Genomic DNA, 20,196 nt, shown 5'->3' on the forward strand with positions numbered 1-20,196 from the left:
TTTTTTTCTTTGCTACTCAATCTAGTTCCCTTCTTACTTTTACGCACAATATATATACGAAACAATGTCAAAAGACCACAAAATTTTAGAAATTTTGTAGAAAACTAAAATACTTCCATAACATTGATTATCCAACACATTTGAAATTTCTATCAACATTTTAATGAAGCAAGGCATCTCATTAGACTTTAGTGGTGATATGTTGTGTGATGATGGTTCCTTAAAATCACATTGCTATTGGTCTAGAATGGAATTCTAATTGAAAGGATAACTTGTGAAAACTAAGCAAACACTAAGGTTTCCAACTCAAATCAATATGTCCATCGTAAGACTTTTTCCAAATTGTTGCACATTCCATTAAAGTGTACCCCCAAGTATATATACATACAGACACACAATAGGAGTATGTTGTTTTCTCTTGGTGTTAATGCATTATTAATACATACCCCATTATATGAGGATATTTTGGATGTCCAAAGTCAATTTCAAGTCATTATTTCTCAATCAAAATGTCAAAACTATTGTTATGCTAAGATGTAGTACTTGGGGATAGGCTTATAGAATATCGATGTCAAAATCATTTGTTTTTTTAAGAAATATGTTCTTCCTATGCTTGATCTAATATGGTATACGTGAAGCAAGGGAATGAATTTATAGTGAATCCAATTGCAACAATTACTTTAAATACGTGAACCAAGGGAATGAATTTATGTGCTCAGTACTTTGAAGTGTTTCTTGAACTGTAATTGTTTATGACTGTAAAGAATCGATGGTGATTCTTGTGTAGCGGAATAGACTAGAGATATGTGTTGTGAGTGTGTGTGTATGAGAGAGAGAGAGAGAGAGAGAGAGGGAGGAAAAAACGCAAGAGTGGAGAAGGGAAGAAGAAGCGAATTTGTTTTAATTGCTGCGCTCTCTATCGGTAACGGAATTGAGCACAAAGACAAGCGTTGGAAAGCCCTCAAGTAGAACTTCATAACGAGATATAGCAAGTTGAATTTGGCAGTTTGTACGAGAAGCAGCGATAGCAATAAGGAATCTTGTGTTGTCGGCATCCACATACTCAAAACTCATTGTGGGTCTTCGATTGCTTTCAAAATCTTCGACGTCTTGAATCGGGCGAGTTCTGATTTTCTCTCTTGTTCATGAAAAATTGTTTTTATCCCGGATCGATATAATGATGGACATAAACATGAATTCCTCACAAATTGTGGGGGATATTGATATGGAAACAATCGATCCAAAAAAGAGTAATGTGATGGTTGAATGTAATCGTGAAAGGGAAGACATTGGAAGCTCTAAGAGGTTTAAGGGAATTGAAGAAATTAATGAGAAAAAATTAACATATGCCGAAATAATACATGTAGATAAAGTTGACAAGGATCATTGTAATTGGGATAATTTATGGGGAATTGCCAATAACTTATTGTCGGATATTGTGGAAGAAAATGAAAATGCAGCGAAAGAATGCATTGAAGAGGATGTGCATGATGTGGAAGTTGATGCTAAGGCAGTTTTGCAATCATTTGATGTATTCTATAATCGTGCTGTTATATTATTTTTTACCGGCAAACTCCCATATGTTAATTGGATTAAACAATGGTTGAACACAATCATGTCACCAAATTGTGTTGAAAATATATATGTGGGACCATGAGGGTTTTATGATATGGTATTTCGTTCACCGGAGCATCGAAGTGCATTGTTGGGTAAAGTTCCTGTGTTTTTTGATAAACGATTGGTGCATGTTATGCAATGGTCCCCCGTAGTGGACTATCATGCTTTGTTAAAACAAGAATGTCCTGTTTGGGTTACAGTGGATTGTAAGCATGCTTTTTTATGGCCACTTTTACCAGAGTTGGTATCTCCACATGCAAATGCTACAAATAAGTGCAGATTTTGTGTGTTATGGGATACAAGTCACAAGACGCCAGGATGGGTGCGTATGAATGCTCCTGGTATGAGAAGTCTTTGTTTTAAACTGAAGTGGGAGACATTTGAAGGTCATTGTTTTGGATGTGGTGAATGGGGTCACTTTATGGCGGAATGCCACGGTCATTGTCCTTCAACTACAAAGGTTCCTATTGAAGGGAACGATAAGGAAGGAGTTGGGGAGAGATGTTGGTGTGTCAGATTTTGTGGATGAAGGAACATCCTAGAGCAGGTTATAAAGAGGTCTCACTTCAAGGTTTGGGCCCTAAGAATAAGGGAATTGAATCTATGGATATGGAAAAACAAAGTTTAGTGGTTAAAGATAAGGGGAAAAAATCGTTGGATAGAGCTAGTAGTGATGTTGTTGACAAAGATTGGCATGAGGTTAAGGGCAAGTCGAAAGGGAAATCAATGAATATGCAGCGTAGTAGCTTGCCCACTACTCGTGTGACTACTTGGCAAGGTAATTCAGGAACTAGGGAGGGCCCTCGAAAAGTTCCTTGGCAACGACAATCTAGGGATAAGGGATTACCCCTTCACCTTCAATTTGTTTCATTGGGACGAGTTGTAAATTCATCGAATTCTCGAGGTTTTCATCAAGCGGGAGGACCTAAAAAAAAGATTTCGATAGACAACCTTAAGGATGTGGTGCATGAAAATCCATATGCAACATTGGAGCATGCTTTGACTAGTTTCATGACATCGGTTGCTCTAAAGGAGCAAGTGCTCCCATAACATTGTTGATTGAATGAAAGTGGTAACATGGAATGTGAGAGGGGCATGTTCTCCTCATAAGAAGTATATACTATGGGAAACTTTGTTAAGTAGAGAATGGGATGTAGTATGTGCAGTTGAGCATAAGTGTCATGAGTTAGCAGGATCCATAGTGCATTTGCATGGATATTCATCATTTTATGCATGACATCTTAATAATCATTATTCAGGTGTGGTATTAATTGTGAGGGATAAGTATTATCCTCAAATGGTGCATAATGATCCTTATGGTCGGTTTTTGGTTCTAGAAATCACTTTTTTTGGCGAGGTTGTGTGGGTGGTTGGGATTTATGCCCCTAACCAAGCCACTCAGCGTATTGCATTATGGGGTTCACTCCTTCAAACCCTATCTATTGGATGCCCAAGATTACTTATGGGCGATTTTAACATGTGTGTTGATGCATTTCAATCCACGTCTGAACATTCAATCATGGATGATCCTGAGCAACTTGCTTGGGACTCATTGGCTATGGAGGTTCTAAAGTTGGATGTTTGGACATGGTTACAAGGGAATGATCCAAGTTTTACCTTCCAATCTGCTCAACATAGACAAACATGGAGTCGGTTAGATAGAATGTATGTGATGCACGATGATTCTTTTTTACCGACATCACTTCGTATGAACGTTTTACAAGATGTTGGAACTTCATATCACTTTCCTATTTGCTTGGAGGTGTGTAATCATGCAATTGACATGTATAAATCTTTACTTGGAAAGCCTCCACTACGCTTTAACTCTTCTCTTTTGCTTCAACCTCACTTTGATTCTCTCATGGAGCAAATTTTGGTAAATTTTTCTCAACAAGTGAATCTTAAAGGAGTTAAAGCATGGGATATCACATTACGAAACATTAACATCATTCATCGTATGTATGGAGTAACCAATGCTCAACGAAGAAGAGGTCTTATTCGACAATTCTCACAAGTTCTCTCTAGGTGTAATGCATTATTGATACATACACCATTAGATGAGGAGCTTTTGGATATTCAGAGTCAATTGCATGTTATCATTTCTCAGTTGCAATGCCAAAGTTATCGTTATGCTAAGATGCGACAACTTAGGGAAGGACTCATTGATAATCAATGTCAATCTCATTTGTTTTTCCAAGCAATACATCCTACTTATGCTCGATCTAATGTGGCACATGTGAAGCAAGGGGATGAATTGATAGTGGATCCTACAACAATAATTGACATATGCCTTCATTACTTTAAGGAGTTGATTGGTCCACAATTGTTAATGATAGATGATGTGAGTAGAGCACGTCATGAGTTTTATGATGTGGTTGGATGTATTGTGCATGATCTCATTAGTCATGAATTGGATGCGGATTTCACTGAGGATGAGGTGGATGTAGTTTTAAGGCATCTTCCTAGTGGTAAGAGCCCTGGTTGGGATGACTTGACAAATGAAGTTTTTAAGAGATATTCCAAAATTTTAAAGGGGCCCTTGACTTTGATGTTTCAACAATCTTGGGATTTTGGTTGTATGCCTCAAGCTTGGAAGATTGGTCTAATTAAACTAGTTCCAAAGGTGGCATCTCATGAGTCATTTCATCAGTGGAGACCTATTTCTTTGATGGGGGGGTTGTACAAGATATTTACGAAGGTCTTGGCAAATAGATTACAAAAGTATTTGCCAAAGTTGATACACCCCGCCCAATATGGTTTTATTGCAGGTAGAAATATATTGCATAATGTGTTGAATGTTCAAATGGCCATGGATTATGCTCGGAACACTCATCAAGAATTGATTATGGTGCAATTAGATTTGGAGAAAGCTTATGATCATGTTAATTGGTCTTTTGTTTCTGGGTTAATGCATACAATGGGCTTTGGACCTCGTATGTCTCGCCTCATATTTTTATTAGGACAAGATGTAGTGTCTCGAGTAATGCTTAATGGGGGAGTTACATCAGATATTGCCCTCACAAGATCCGTTCGTCAAGGATGCCCTCTTAGCCCATTGTTGTTTGCTATTTTTACTCATCCTTTGTTAGTGATGCTATCAAGACTTGCAATAAATGGTGACATTGTGGGTTTACACCTTCCGTTCGGAGGGAAAATAGTAGCACAAGCTTTGGCGGATGATTCTTTCATGTTTTTACAAGCCTCACGGGAGAATCTTGAGAAGGGGATGCTTGTATGGAATCAGTTTGCATTAGCTTCCAGATTACATATTAATTGGAGGAAGTCTAGTCTCATATCATGCACTGAAAGGGATTTGGAATGTTTAGGATGGCAAGGATCCGTGGTGAAGAAAGGCTCTATTTTTTGACACTTGGGCTATCCATTAGGAATGAATGTTACAAATGGTCAATTGATTTAATGGATGTCTAGTAAGTTGAGGGATAAGTTCATGTATTGGAAGTCACAATCTTGGCCATTTCATGTTCGCTTGAAGGTTGTACAATGTATTATGGAACCCATGATATTATATTACTTGCCATTATTGCCATGGACAAAGAAGGCGTTGCATTCTGTTTTGCAACCTCTTCGATATTTGTTGTGGAAGAAGAGGGATAAGATGGGAATCACATGGATTGTTTGGAATCATCTAGCAACCCCTAAGCGATTGGGGGGGGGGGTTTGGAATATTGAACTTATCTATGCATATGATGGCTCGTAGATTTTCATTATTACAAGACATGTGTTCAAACTCACAACCATGGATATCTATTGTTCGATATTTCATTGAGAACAAGGGTTTAACACATGGGAGGACAACGATTAAGGCTTCATGGTGGCAATTACTGAATGGATGTATTTCACTTAGGATTCCGGGTTCTTCATGTGTTCAACACTTAGTTACCTCATGGCAAGAAGCAGTCTTGTTATGTGTATGGAAACCATCATCTAGTAGAGAGCATTGTAACTCTTTGAAAAAAGAGTTACTTGTGTCTTCTCGGTTATTATGTTGGCCAAGAAAGGAGAGATTGCGTTCTCAATTTAATCGTTTGTTTCGTTTGGGGGTCAAAGAGGTGGGAGATATAGTTGAGGTTCCATCTCAAAGAATTTTGGAGTTTACTGAAGCATGACAATTATTACGCATCCCGCCTAATTATGGGTTTATTTAGCAACAACTACAGAATATTGCATTGATGCAAGGTCCCTTACCTCTACAAACAGGAGAACAACCGTGGATTGATTGGAGTTTAAGGGGTCAAACACCATTGTTACAAGTGACTACTAATCTTTTGTATCATTGTTCCGTTGAGTCTCTTGGATGGTTATCATCTAAAGCTGAAGAAGAATGGAAAATACACAAATATGATCATGGGTGGTGGCAGATCTTACAACGTAGTTGGCATTCTAAATTGCCACTTGTTGCAAAGGTATTCATTTGGGGAGTTTTGATCGGAGGATTGCCTTTGGGATTAGCTTTAAAGCGTTGTGGACTAGCAACGGGTACCAGCTTCTTTTGCACTGTTCAGATAGAATATGTACTCATCGATTTATACAATGTCCGCTTGTCAAATTTGGAGTTACATTTCTCAAATTTGGCAAGTTTTATCACGGAGTTATTTGACACCTAGACAATGGGTGTTTGCACAATTTACACAGGCTGACCCAAAATCAGAGATGGAGATTGTTTTCCTATTTCTGAGATATTGGGGATTGTGTCATAATTGGAACATGCGCAACGCTTTTGTATTCGATGGTAGACATGGAGTGAAAGCATATCTACGAAAGTTGAAGGGAGTACTAATGTGACAATTTTCTTTATTGGAACAAGTGGAAATTCTTTCCTCGGTGGAGTGTTCGTCTTGCCTATTGGCAATTCAACATGTTCCACTACCCATGTAGTGTAGTGTGTGACTATACTCCATTGTCACACGTATTGTAAGTAGTGTTTTTCACACACATTTATTAATATAATTGTGTGTTTTCACCAAAGAGAGATAGATAGATAGATAGATAGATAGATAGATAGATAGATAGATAGATAGATTATATTATTGTCTTCGGAGGTCAAATATGACCTATGAGACCAAAAATATTACATTTCACGTGATACGTGTGAAAGTGAGTAGTGACTCTCGATGTTCAAGAACTTTACCAATGAATGTTGCAATTGAGAGTGCACATTGTGGTTGTGAGAGGAATTCATGCAAAGATTGGGCTCGATCGAAGAGATGTGGAAAGCATGGTCGAATATGATCAAAGGCAGAGCATTGTATCAAAGTGTGATACTCAGACTCGCGAACTTGTTTAGGACAAAGTGTGCATAGCCGACCACTCTCATCACTTGTACTCCAACGCCCTGTTTCACATCGCAATGCATGTGAGCTAAGTCGCATGGAAGCAATGGTTCGAATGGCAGATAACGGTATGGGCTCTAACATGTATGGATGTGTACGATTTCCCCATTCCGCAAAGAATATGGTTTTGTAGTTAGGTGCAACATATGTGTAGTATAATGTGTGAAGCGTGAGCCTCCACATTTGTCCCATGTCATGATACATTGGCATTGCAAAAATGCCTCATTTACAGAGGAATCTAATGATGCATCATGAAGCAAGTGTCTTGCATCCCATCTACCAAACCATTTTTCTCTATCTTGCATCCAACCGGAACACAAAATTTTTCTTTTATGCGTCTTTTGGATCTTTTTGCTTGTTTCCCACGCAATTCTAGGAAGTCGATGTGAGGGACTTTTTTGAACCTTAAGCATGTATTCAACAACCCTTTCCATGGCCATGATCTCAATGGGAAGCGATCCCGTCTCAAGGAGCAGGAGGGTGTAGGGCGCTTGTTTCTTAACTTGTAGAAACTTGGTAAGAAAATGCTTTTGGACATTTTCAAACTCTTTCCACATAGATTTAGGGATACTACCGGCCCATACTTCCACCCCATAGAGAAGAACCGGTGTCACCAAAGTGTGGAAAAGATATTTCTTGAGGACCCAACACTTAATATCTCCAAGAGAGAGAGAGAGAGAGAAACACGAGATAGATTAGAGAGACAATAGAATACTCAAGAAGGTGTATATTACAAAGGAGATTGATCGACTTAATTACAAAGTAGGAGGAGAGTGCTTTATATAGTCACTCTCTCTCTTCATTAACTACCGAAGCCAATGGGTCATGGGGAATGTGAAAACTCATTAGTTATGTGTCATAGAATATGATTCTATGACACATAGTTAATGTGTAGATAAGAGTGGTGACTTTTGACCTTTGAGTGCACACTCTCAAGGGTGTGTTCACACACTAGACTAGGTTGAGCTTGATTCTCAACACGGCCCCTCAAGCTCAACTTTGGTCGGCTACTTCAGTTGATGTCCACTTCGGCTCGTATCCGGTTCGGACGGTATCCGGTACATCCAACTCGTACTCCCCCTCAAGCTTGGCAAGTCAGGGAACGTCAATCCAAGGTCTGACATGAATTGCTGAAGCTTGTCGGCTCCTAGGGCTTTGGTGAAGATGTCGACTATCTGAAGATTCGTAGGGATATGTTGAAGGTTGACATCGCCAACTTGAACATGCTCTCGAATGAAGTGATACTGCACTTCGATATGCTTCGTGCGTGCGTGGAACACTGGGTTCCAAGCCACATAAATACTGCTCATGTTGTCGCAGTAAAGGAGAATCAGATCTTTGATGGGAATGCCCAGATCCTTTAATATCCTCTTGAGCCATACGGCTTCGCATGCAGCCACCAACGCGCCCCTGTATTTGGCCTCTATGCTCGAAAGAGCGACGGTTGGTTGCTTCTCGCTATTCTAGGAGATGGCTCCACTTCCGAGGGAGAAGAAGAAACCAGAGGTTGATTGTTGGTCTGCTTTGTAGCCTGCCCAGTCGGCATCTATCTACCCCTCGAGTTGAATTGGCATGGCCGACTTATAGAGAATGCCATAGTCCATCGTTCCGCTCACGTATCGTAGCACTCTCTTAGCACAATCCAAATGGAAAGCTCGTGGCATTTGCATGAACTTGGCTAAGAAGGCCGACCGGATAGCTCAGGTCTAGTCCAGTGATCATGAGGTAGATAAGACTACTGATCAATTGTCGATATTGAGTCAGCTTACACTTTGTGGTGCCAGAATTGGCATCTAGTTTGAGGTTTTGGTTGAGAGGTGTTGCCAAAGACTTGCACTCAGTCATCCCGAACTTGTATAACAAGTTGAGAATGTAGTGCCGTTGCGAGATCATAATCTCGGCTGGAGTTCAAATTACCTCGATGCCAAGGAAGTAGTGGAGCTCTTTCATGTCCGCCATCTTGAATTTGTTGGAAAGGAGGGATTTGACCTTGTTGATGTCGACTAGATGCTCACCTCCAATGACCAGATCATCCACGTATAGGATGATGATGATCGGACTTTTGGAATCGCTTCCTACATACAGAGAATTGTCGGATTTTGACATTCGGAAACCGATTCGATGAAGATATTGTGTTATCTTCGAGTGCCAAGCACGTGGTGCTTGCTTAAGGCCGTAGAGGGGCTTCTTGAGTTGGCATATGTCTTTCGGATGAATGTTGGATTCGAAGCCGGGTGGTTGTATCATGTACACCTCCTCTTCTAATTCACCTTGAAGAAAAGCGTTCTTGACATCCATCTGGTGGAGGTGCCACCCTTTCACTGATGCAAGCACTATCACGGTTCGCACGGTTGTCATCTTTGCCACCGGGGCAAAGGTCTCTTCATAGTTGATGCCCTGTGTTTGTGCGTAGCCCTTTGCTATGAGTCGAGCTTTGTAGCGGTTGACAGAACCGTCGGCAGTATACTTCACTTTGTATATCCATCTGCAACCGATTGCCTTCTTGTGCGGTGAGTGAGGGACGAGATCCCATGTCTCATTCTTGCTGAGAGCTTGCATCTCCTCGTTCATTGCTTCGACCCATTGCGGATCTTTAGCGGCTTCGGCAAAGCTCTCCGGTTCTCGAACTGTTGCCACCTTCATCATAAAGGCATAGTGGTATGCCATATAATTGTTGTAGCCGAATCGGCTAATTGGATTCTTCTCTCGGGTGGAGTGACAAAGTTTCTCATTTGCCGATGTGAGTGCTTTCTCAACTCCGGGTGACCTCATAAGAGGCACATCAAAGCCATCGAACTCACTATCAAGTGAATGAGTCGATTCGTTGCCGTCGAAGAGACTGTCTTCATATTCCGGCATTTTGGCCTTCCCTTTGTCCATCTTTGGACTTGGCCGATATGTGCTTTGGTTGCTCGGAGGCTCTTGTGGTCCGCTCAATCTGGTTGAGATCGGACTCTCTTCGAGTATTGACCTTAGTTGATCATTATCTTCTGTGTTGTCGAGGTCGTTCGTAGATGGTTCGGGAGGAGTCGGCTCGGGTTTGTACCATGATGTCGATTCGTCAAAGACGACGTCCCGACTTACACGAGTCTTCCGAGTAGAGGGGTTGAAGCACTTGTACCCCTTTTGCTCCAGTGAGTGCCCCACGAGGATGCACTTCTCTGATTTTGGGTCAAGCTTCTGCCGCTTCTCATCGGGAATGTGTACGTATGCAATGGAGCCGAATATCCTTAAATGGGATAGATCCGGCTTCTTCCTGTAGTATTTCTCGTGCGGGGTGACCTCGTGCACTCTAGATGTTGTGCACCGGTTCATGAGGTAGACGGCGGTATTTGCAGCTTCTGCCCAATATGACTTGGGCATATGCTTCTCATTTAGCATGGCCCTTGCTACTTCGAGGATGTGTTGATTCTTGCGTTCGGCTACACCGTTCTATTGTGGTGTGTGTCGGCAAGTGAATTCTTGCTGAATTCCTTCTTGTCGAAGGTATGCCGTGAACGCATCGGAGAAGTATTCATTTCCTCCGTCTGACCGAAGACATTGACGCCCAGTTGTCTTTTCGACTTCGCTTTTGAATTTTTGGAAGTGTATAAACACTTCGCTCTTCATCCTCATGGGAAAGATCCATGTGTATCTAAAGAAGTCATCGATGAAGGTAGCATAGTACCAACATCCTCCAAATGTGGCTGTCTGTGCCGGTCCCCACACATCCAAGTGGACTACGTCCAATAGGCCTTTGCTCACGTTCCTCTCCTTCAAGAACGGGTGCCGATGTTGCTTGCTGAATTGGCATGCTTCACATACTCCTTCAATTTCTTTCTCTTTGAAGGTCGGGAGCCCAATGACGACTCCTTTCGATTGCATCGCCTTGAGTTTGTTGAGATTGATATGGCCGATTCTCTTATGCCATAGCTCTATGTCGGTGTCGGATTTGAGGCCCTTTGCAAACATGGCCGATTTTACCTCGTTTGCTTCGAGGATAAACATTCAGCCTTCCCTTCAACCACCAACAATTAGTCGGCCTTCCTTCTCGATGAAGCAACCTCCTTGGTTGAATCGAACTTGCATCCCTTGCTCCACAATTTAGCCGACTGAGACCAAATTCTTCGTTATGGTGGGTACATATAAGACATTTTTTATACAAGTTTGTTCATCTTCTTTCCCGAATGGGACATTGCCGACATGCCAAATCGGATGAGTGGTGTTGTCTCCGGTCTCAACATAACTGGGTCGATCCGGCTCTCGAAGGTCTTTGAACCATTCTTGATGGGATGTCATATGGTTCGAAGCACCGGATTTGACGAACCATACATCTTCCGCCAAGCATTAGTCGAAGTAGAGGCCAACATAGAATTTGCTCTATGTGTCATTACAAGCATTCCGCCATGATCTTCATAGTCGGAGTTGGTGGCATAATTGGTGAGTTGTCGGCTTGTGGAAGCCGACTTGCGCTTCTTCTTTCGGCACTCTTCTTCATGGTGGCTGATTTTTCCGCAATAACCGCATTCGATCGAGGTTTGTTGGCTCGGACCGGAATGGAAGCTCCCCCTTCTTCCGAAGGTTCCTTGATGGCTTCCGTTTTGTTGCCGAAATTGGGAGTTGTTGTCATAAGTCGAACCTCGTCCGCTTCATCCTTGGCCGAATCGACCTCTTGCTCGGTCGCGTCCTCTTCCTCCATTCGAATGTGTGTAGAGCATGTAGCCATCCTAGGTGTTGCTCCTTGTTCGAACATGGTTTTCTTCAACCAACAACATGGATTGAAGATCAAAGAAAGAGGGAGAATTCTCCCTTGCTAGGACGATGGTTCTCATCGAGCCGAACCGTGGTGCAAGGCCGCTGAGGCATATTTGCACCATTTCGTCATCCTCCACATTGACTCTTATTGAGCTGAGTGATTCACAAAGCTCCTTGATCCTCAAGGTGTAGCTTGTGATGGACATGTCCCGTTGGATGTTTTCAACTCTTGGCGGAGTTGAAGCTTCCTCGTGATCGTGTTGGCGGCGAAAATCTTTCGTAGATTTTCCCATGCTTCCTTCGGTGTCTCGGCTTCTCAAATGTACCCGAGCATGTGGTCGTGAACGCATGTCGCCAAGCAATACATTACTTGACTCGCCACTTGCTCCCATGTTGAGTAGTTGGCGTCTCCCGGGTCGGGTTGGTTTTCTTGTGCTCCCTTGATGTAACCCCAATAACCTTGGCCAACAAGGTATTGGTGCATCTTCTACTCCCAAGATGCGAAGTTGTTTCGGTCCAACTTCTCGATAGGTAGAGCGCTCCCCATTTGAGTATTCATGGTGTTCGATGTAGATTTTCTTCTTCTTCTTCTCTCTTGAATACGAGTGTTACCGATTAGGAACACGGTCTGCGGTCAGTCCTTCGACCTAGACCTCCAAGTGATTGTGGAACAACGAATGGGGCGTCTATGCGTAATGCGTAGGGGAATGTTCCCCGCAACCTATCAGTGTATAAGGGAGACGGCTACAACCGACTCCTTAGCAATGGTTACACTTACATTCTTACACACTCAGGTATTCCAGACACAATAGATTTAGCCGTAGCTATACACAAACTTTCAGAGAAGATAGAATTCTATTACGATATGCTTCTTTACATTCCAAAATACACGCTCCCTCTATTAGAGGTTTTCTGTCCTTTATATACGCAGGGTCTATTTAGCCGTTCACGCTTCTTGCGTGAACCGTTACATGCGTTATGATCTTATATTATTTCTTATTCCTACGCTCTTGTTCATCGGTTACTATTCCGATATACAATACCTGGCATGCTTGTGGGACAGTGCCCTGGCACGTCGGATCCCGTTAATCTTCTTCCAAAATGGCCCGGATGTTTGGCTCTGCTACGGTGTCCGCGTCCGGAGGCGATGTAGGGCCCGTAGGTGCATCGTGGTGTGGCTCCCCTGTTTGGTCGGAATGGTTGCTCCCGGTGTCGCAGTCGTCGTGTGTGGGTGGTTCGGGTACGATGGGCTCTTCTTGAGCTAGTGGGTTGGGCTCCGCTGTCGTCGTGCTTGCGGTCGGCCGCGACTTTGTCTCAATCGTTACTTCCTTCGTGGTGTCGGCCGTCTTTGTACATTCCGGGGAGTGGGGCTGCGATTCCGCCTGGCCCGCACCGTTCTCCGCGTGGTCCGTCGATAGCGTGGGCTCCTGCGGATGGAGCTCGTATTGGGCAGCGGTTTCGCTATCTGGAACTATGGGGGACTCCGCTCGTCGGTCCGCATTGTTCACCATCGTTGTAATTTGTGATGATCTAGCCTGAGGTTCCTCTTCTTCGGCCGTGCCCGGAATTGGCGTTGTGCTGGATTTCTCATTTGTTCGCGTGTTGCCGGCTTGTGTGATCTGGTGAAATAGCTCCTCCTGGCTTTCACCAAAATCATCTAAGAGCTGCGCGAGTTCTTCGGAATGTTGGTACGTTAGCGCACGATAGTCTTGCGCTAGGTCCTCGAGTACGGTCGCAATGCTCTCCTCATTTAGTTTATAGAAACCTCGGCCGTCTTTTCGCCGGTTCTCCCAGTCCGCACGATACGCGTGCAATTCCGCTGCTTGGGTTGCCCACGCCATCCATCCTTTGTCCAACGCCGTTTTCAATTGCGCTGTGAACCTCTCCTGATTTGTTTGGAGAAGGATACGCACGTTGTCTGTGATGGCCTAGCAATGGCTGTGTGCGTCCTCCATCGACTTCTGGAGGTTTGCAATTTCTTGCTGCCTAACTGTCACCGCTTCTTCGTACGTGGCCTTCAGACCCGCCCACAGTTGGGATTCCTTTGCATGTTGTTCTTCTAATTTCCCCATTTCATTGTTTAGGCGGATTTCGAGCTGATGCCTTCTTTCCTGTTCGACCACCAGCTGCTCGTCGAACCATACCTTCTTTTTCTCTAATAAGACCCGGAGTCCCGCCATTGCCGCCTCCGATTTCTTCGCTTCATCCCGTAATTGGGCGTTTTCGTCTTTTGTCCGGATGTGCTGAGCTACCTCCGTAGCGAGTTTCTCTTCAAGGGTTTTTACTGCCTTCTGGCTGTTAGCCCGTATCTCCTTTTCTCTGTCTGAGGATTGGCGCAATTCAGCTCGAAGGTGGTCAATTTCTGATTCCGCTAGTTGCACGACCCTTTTCGCTTTTGAGGCGATGGTGGTCTGAGCCTCAATTTCTTCCTTCAAAGCGTCGATGGCGTGGTTTGGTGGCGGAGTTGCGTGTTGCGCCGTAGTTGCGTTAGCTTCCAACTCCGTGATGCGTTCGTTGGCATTTTGCAGCTCGGCTTGGGTCATTTTCACCTTCTTCCAGACATTCTTATTTTTAATGGCCATCTCTTTGGCGCTCGTGCTGACTTTTGCCAGTTCCCGATGGACTTCGACTAGGGCCGTGTTTAATGGGGGTAGCTCCATCCCCACTCAGTGTACCTCGGCGTTCCTTTGTCTGCCGACCCTGGCTAGCCGGTCCTCATCGTCGCTCTCGATCATCTGGTGCTCCGCGTGCTCCTCGGCCATTCGTTGGGAGGCTTTTATCTATTGTGTTGCCAGGAATTCCATGACCTCAAAAGAGGTTCCGAATTGTAAGAGGGCGCTGAACTCATGGTGTTACGGGCATGACCATATAATATCCCGTGGTAAGAATTTACCGTAGTATTCTATACACGTGGATAAGTGTGAGGGTTAAACGAGAGTGTAAAGAAGGGGAGGATTACTTTTAATCCTCGGGATTGAGACAACCCATTAGGTCAAGTGTGAACTTGCCTGGGGGCCTTGGGTATCGCTATAAATAAGAGGCCTAGCTACCCTCATTGGATCATCTTTTGACTACATCGAGACTCTGCTCTTGTGGTGGGTGAACTCTTGTAGCGAGCGCGCCAGCACCAGGTACGACTCGACGCCATTGCGGTGGTATGGGACGCCGATCGAGGCTCGAGTCCGTCTCGATCCCTTCGCTCGGGGGTGGTCGGGTGGATCGGCACCCTTCTTTCTCTTTCTCCTTTCTATCTATCATTTCTTTATCCTTATCTTAAGCTTACGTTAGTATTTAGATCTATAATACATGGGCCGTATTCGAGATATCTAGTTATGCCAAAACCTCGCTTTCCGTCGTCAATACGGCTTTCCCTCGTTGGGACTGGGTCGTAATGATCGGCCGAGGCTCCCGGATGATTTCGAAGGTGGTATTGGGCTCCGTAGCTGCAGAGCCATCGCCTTCGGTCGTTGTCTCTACCACCGTGGGGACGTCTTTGACCAATCCCTGCTCATCTTTCCTGTCCAATCTACGTCGTTTCGGTCTGGGGCTATCCTGCCATGTTTCGGTGTCTGGCTCTGGGGTTGCTGCCACAGAACGTGCAGATTGTTCCTCATGCATTGTCCTTGTGTCCGGCTGGGCGGGAGGTGTTGTCCTTGTGTCTGGCTGGGCGAGTTGGGGTTCCTCTTCCCACTCTGGGCCGCTAACTATGCTAACCTGCGCTTCGCGGATCGTGGTGGGGGCGTGGGTCGGCTGGGCTGTGGTGCCGGTAGGCCTCGGGGTGGGAATAGTACCGTAAGGTACTGTTGTATGATCGGCTTGAGCTTTTTGCCTGCCTGATACGCATGCAGGCCTTCCCTTAACGCTGGCCCTATGATGACCCCCCAATCGACCGCACACCCTTCAACGGTATCGATAGTGATGCCCGCCTTCTGCTTGGGCATCCCATATGCGTTGACATGTACGCAGCCGACCTCTAACAGGAACTTGGCAACTTCACGAAAGAAGGGATCCAGGATCTGCTTCGTTCTATAGGCCTTGGTGGAGGAGGAATATGGCCCGAAATATCGCTGCAGCGCCTCTGCAGGAGGGATTTCGAAATGCCTTTCGCCTAGCGATGACAGGTCCAACTTTTTTCGGATGGAAGAGTTGGTGACCGTGTCGATGTTAAGCTTCCTGGCGATGTCCATGGCATCTGGGTGTGGGGGTGCCTTTGCGACCCGGATGTACCCATCCAGGTGTTTCTCCACGAGCCATCGGCGTAAGGCAGTAGAGATGAAGATCGGCATCGCTAGTGTTACGGGCATGACCATTTAATATCCTGTGGTGAGAATTTACCATAGCCTTCTTCACACTCTCGTTTAACCCTCACACTTATCCACGTGTATAGAATACTACGGTAAATTCTCACCACGGGATATTAAATGGTCATGCCCGTAACAGCTAGAGTAGGTTCGTGGGAAGGAGATTGGTGGTTGCGGTGGGCTGGAGCTCTGTGATAGGATGGAGGAGAAGGTGAGGGGGACGAGCGATGGGAGCACTGATAGTTAGAAGGTGGGTTTCTATTTTGTGTAGAAGATCTTCTATTTCCTTCTTTTTGTGGCTTAGGGTTCATTGGGCGGTGATCCATCGTGGTGCCGCGTAGTCCTTTTAATAGTCGCTATCTTTTTTTTTTTTTTTCTGTAACGGTTATATACAACCTATTTTTACATTATGGTACAAGTGGGGCCGTCCCTTTACGCCGCGGGTTCTTCGGCACTGTCCTGTTTGGCGGTGAATGGGTTAGGTGGCGTAGGGCCCAGGTAAGGTTTAAGGCGAAACCCATTCACCTTTTGCCATACTACTTCCCCGGCCAGCGTACCTAGTTGGAACGTGCCTTGTTCCGCTCCAATTATCCAGTATGGGCCGGTCTAGCGGAATCGTAACTTCCTCGGCATATGGCCCATGCGGGTTTGGAAAACCAGCACCGCTCGACCGACGACGAACTCCTTTTCCCTTGCGTTTCGATGTCGATCCACAAACGCTTTACGCCGTCGCTGTTCCTGCTCCAACACAACCATGCTGTGTACGAGGTTTCCCCCGAGTTCGAGTAGCTGGTGGAGCCATACCTCCTCCGACTTGGCTTCCGATAGTCGGTCCCGTACCTGAATCCACAAACTAGGTACCTGAAATTCGACCAGCATCACAACCACCAACCCAAACGCTAGTTGAAACGGTGTTGACTGTATGCTTGTTTTGTAGCTGGTTCTGTACGCCCATAACGCACTCTGTAATTTGGTATCCTAGTCCGTTCTATTTTCATTGACAATTTTCTTCAAGATGGTCTGCAATGTCTTGCTGGTGGATTTTGCTAACCCATTCGGTTGTGGATAATATGGCGTACTCTTCTTATGGACTACGATGTAATGATGTGTTAGTTCCCGAACCACCGTATTGAGAAAGTGACTCCCTTGGTCACTGATGAGCTCAATCGGACAGCCGAACCGGCACTAGATGTGCTCGTAAAGGAATCTGGCTGTGACGGCCGTTGTATTTTCTCGTAGTGCCTTTGCTTCTACCCACTTGGTGCAGTAATCCGTAGCTACCAATATGTATTTATTGCTCATACGGGCTGCCGTTGGTGTGAAGGGGCCACGAAATCCAATCCCCACTTTTGGAAGGGGTCTAGCGGTAATACGGGCTGGTGTGGCATCCTTGCGCCCTCCATGGGCTGGCCCATCCGTTGACACAAATCACACTTTCTACAATACTCGGATGCGTCCTTCTACGTTGTTGGCCACCATAAGCCCGCCTGCCATATCTTCCGGGCTGTAACGTCGCCCGCGTAATGGCCGCCTGCCGTGCCATAGTGCGCCTCCCATAAAACTGCTTCTTTCTCATCTTGACGTACCCCACGTTGCCAAATGCCGTCACTGCCTTTGTGATATAAAACTCCTTCTACGAGGCAGAAGTTACGGCTTCGAACGGCTAGTTGTTTCTTCTCGTCCGTGCGTAATTGTGGTGGAGGCAGTCCTATAGTCAAAAGGTATGTCATTTCCATAAGCCACCGGTCTAGAAAGGTCGATTCCGTTCTTTCTGCTAGTGCTGCTACCCGCAGGACGTCGGCGTCCGGAAAATCGTCATCATCTTTCTGTACTGTTTCTCCATTCTCGAGTCTGCTCAAAAAATCTGCCACCGCGTGTTGCATCCCTGGTCGGTGCTGGATTACGAAATTGAATTCTTGGAGCAACAACATCCATCGCGCCAATTTCCCCATTAGGGCTTGTTTCTCCACCAAATACAGTAGTGCCGAATGATCCACGTGGAACGTGAATTTCCTCCCTAGTAAATAATGCCGAAATTGATTGATGCTATAGATCATCCCTAGCGCCTCCCGCTCCGTTGTGGAATAGTTACACTCTGTTGTTAATAATTTGCGACTAGCGTAGTACACTGGCCGGTACCAGTTTGGTTCAATGAGCTGCATTAGTGCACTTCCTATTGCTATGTCCGAGGCGTCGACGAACACGTGGAATGGCTTCACCCAAACTAGTGGTTGTATGATGGGGGCCTGTGTGAGCATTATCTTAAGTGCCTCATAGGCCTTGTCCTCCGTTGTTGTCCATTGGAAGGGAGTCCAATGTACGACAACATGTAACGGCGTGGTGAAGTCCGCCAAATATCGTATCATCCGACTATGCCACCGTATTTGTCCTAAAAACCGGTCGAGTGATTTCGCGTTTGTCAGAGTTTTGGCTTGCGTAATCGCGGAGATTTTGTTCAGATCGACCACTTTTCCCTCCTTGTTGACTATATGGCCCAGGAGAGTCCCGCTGGTCACGCTGAAGGCACATTTTGCGGGATTCAGACTTAAGCGTGCGGTGCGGCAACGTTCCAGGAACAGTTGCAAGTGCGTAAAATGGTCTATTGTTCTCCCATATACTGCAAAGTCATCTAAAACAACATGCATGAACGCCAGAATGTATTCCCCAAAGATCTCCGTAATTGTCCGTTGAAATGTTGTCGGCGCCGTTTTTAGCCCGAACATCATGACGGCTACCACATAGACTCCCCAGTCCGTGACAAATGTCGTCTTTTCTTGGTCCTCGGGATGCATGCGTACCTGGTTATACCCACTGAAGCCATCTAAAAAATTGTACATCTCATGTCCTGCGACGACGTCCAATACGCTATCGGTGAAGGGTAAAGGGAATGCGTCCGTAATGGTTATGACATTTAATTTTCGGTAATCCACGCATACCCGTATTTTGCCGTTTTTCTTTGGAACGACCACTATTGGGCTTAACCAGGTGGCTTGTTTAACTGGCCGTATGAACCCCGCCTTCAGGAGTTTGTCAATTTCTTCTTTTACGCGGGTCGCATAGTTTGGGTTCATGCGGTAGCAGCGCTGCTGGATGGGTTTTGCGTTGGTTGCTAAATTGATCTTATGCTGATAGAACTTGGGATCTAACCCCTTCATGTCCTTGTGAGCCCAAGCGAACATATGTTTATATTTCGTGAGTAGTGTGATCATCGTGTTTCTCTAGTCCGGCCTTAATTTCTTTGCGATGGAGAGGAAACGGGGTTCCAACTCCGTACCCACATTTACTTCTTCCAGGGCGGAGGCGGTGACTCATCGTGAAATTTCCATTTCCCTTTTGAATGCGGCCCGTGCTCTGCTGAGTTCCAATATGGAATCTGGGTTTGGTTCGTAAGCCTCGTTGTGGAAAATAGTGGCCGTGGCATATTCTGCCGTGGTTGCGATGATGTCGATTTCGAACAACGGAATGATCCGTGGGTGCTCATCTAGGTATGCCTCTAATTCTGCATTCTCCACCCCAGCCAACATATTTATATCTTCTACGTATAATGGTGTTATACCCTTGGGTTGTGGTGTGCTTCCTTCCGTAGGTACGCGAACCTTGGTGCGTCCGTGTCGGAAACTGATACACTTGTGTTGCCAGCTCTACTTGATATTTGCTGCCCGAAGCCATGGTCTGCCCAGAAGCACTAGGTACGCCCCTAGGGCGTCCAAGGCGAGGACAACCGTCGAGATGTCAAAGCGATGTCCGCCCATGATAATGCCTATCTTGCGAATTAACCCCAATGGTCGTACTGAACGGGTATCTGCCATTTGGAGCCAGAATGGGCAAGCCTCCCATTCTGAGATGCCTAATTGCTTGCAAGTTTTCGCACTAATTACATTGACGCCTGAGCCGCCATCAATTACGCATCCAAGAATTTCTTGTCTGTGTAATATTAATGTAATAGCCGGGTTGTGGTGATCCACTCCAAGCGGGTCGTCGCTAACGTCTGTAAGGTTTGTAGCGACGCTCACCCCAGGTATGCCTGTCACCCGTTCTTCCATGGTCTGGCGGAAGCGTGGGACTAGCTGAAACAACTTCTCCATGGTTAACATTATCTCACAGCCCGCTAATGCTTGCCAAATGGGGTCCGGGACCGGTCCTTCGTCTTCTACTTGCTCCCTCGCATTCGCGGACTCCTTCCGCATGCGCTC

This window comes from Azolla caroliniana, unplaced genomic scaffold (genome assembly GCF_043228905.1).
Source record: "Azolla caroliniana isolate FFs.n. ecotype wild unplaced genomic scaffold, voAzoCaro1.0.p SCAF_15, whole genome shotgun sequence".
Taxonomy (NCBI): Eukaryota; Viridiplantae; Streptophyta; class Polypodiopsida; order Salviniales; family Salviniaceae; genus Azolla; species Azolla caroliniana.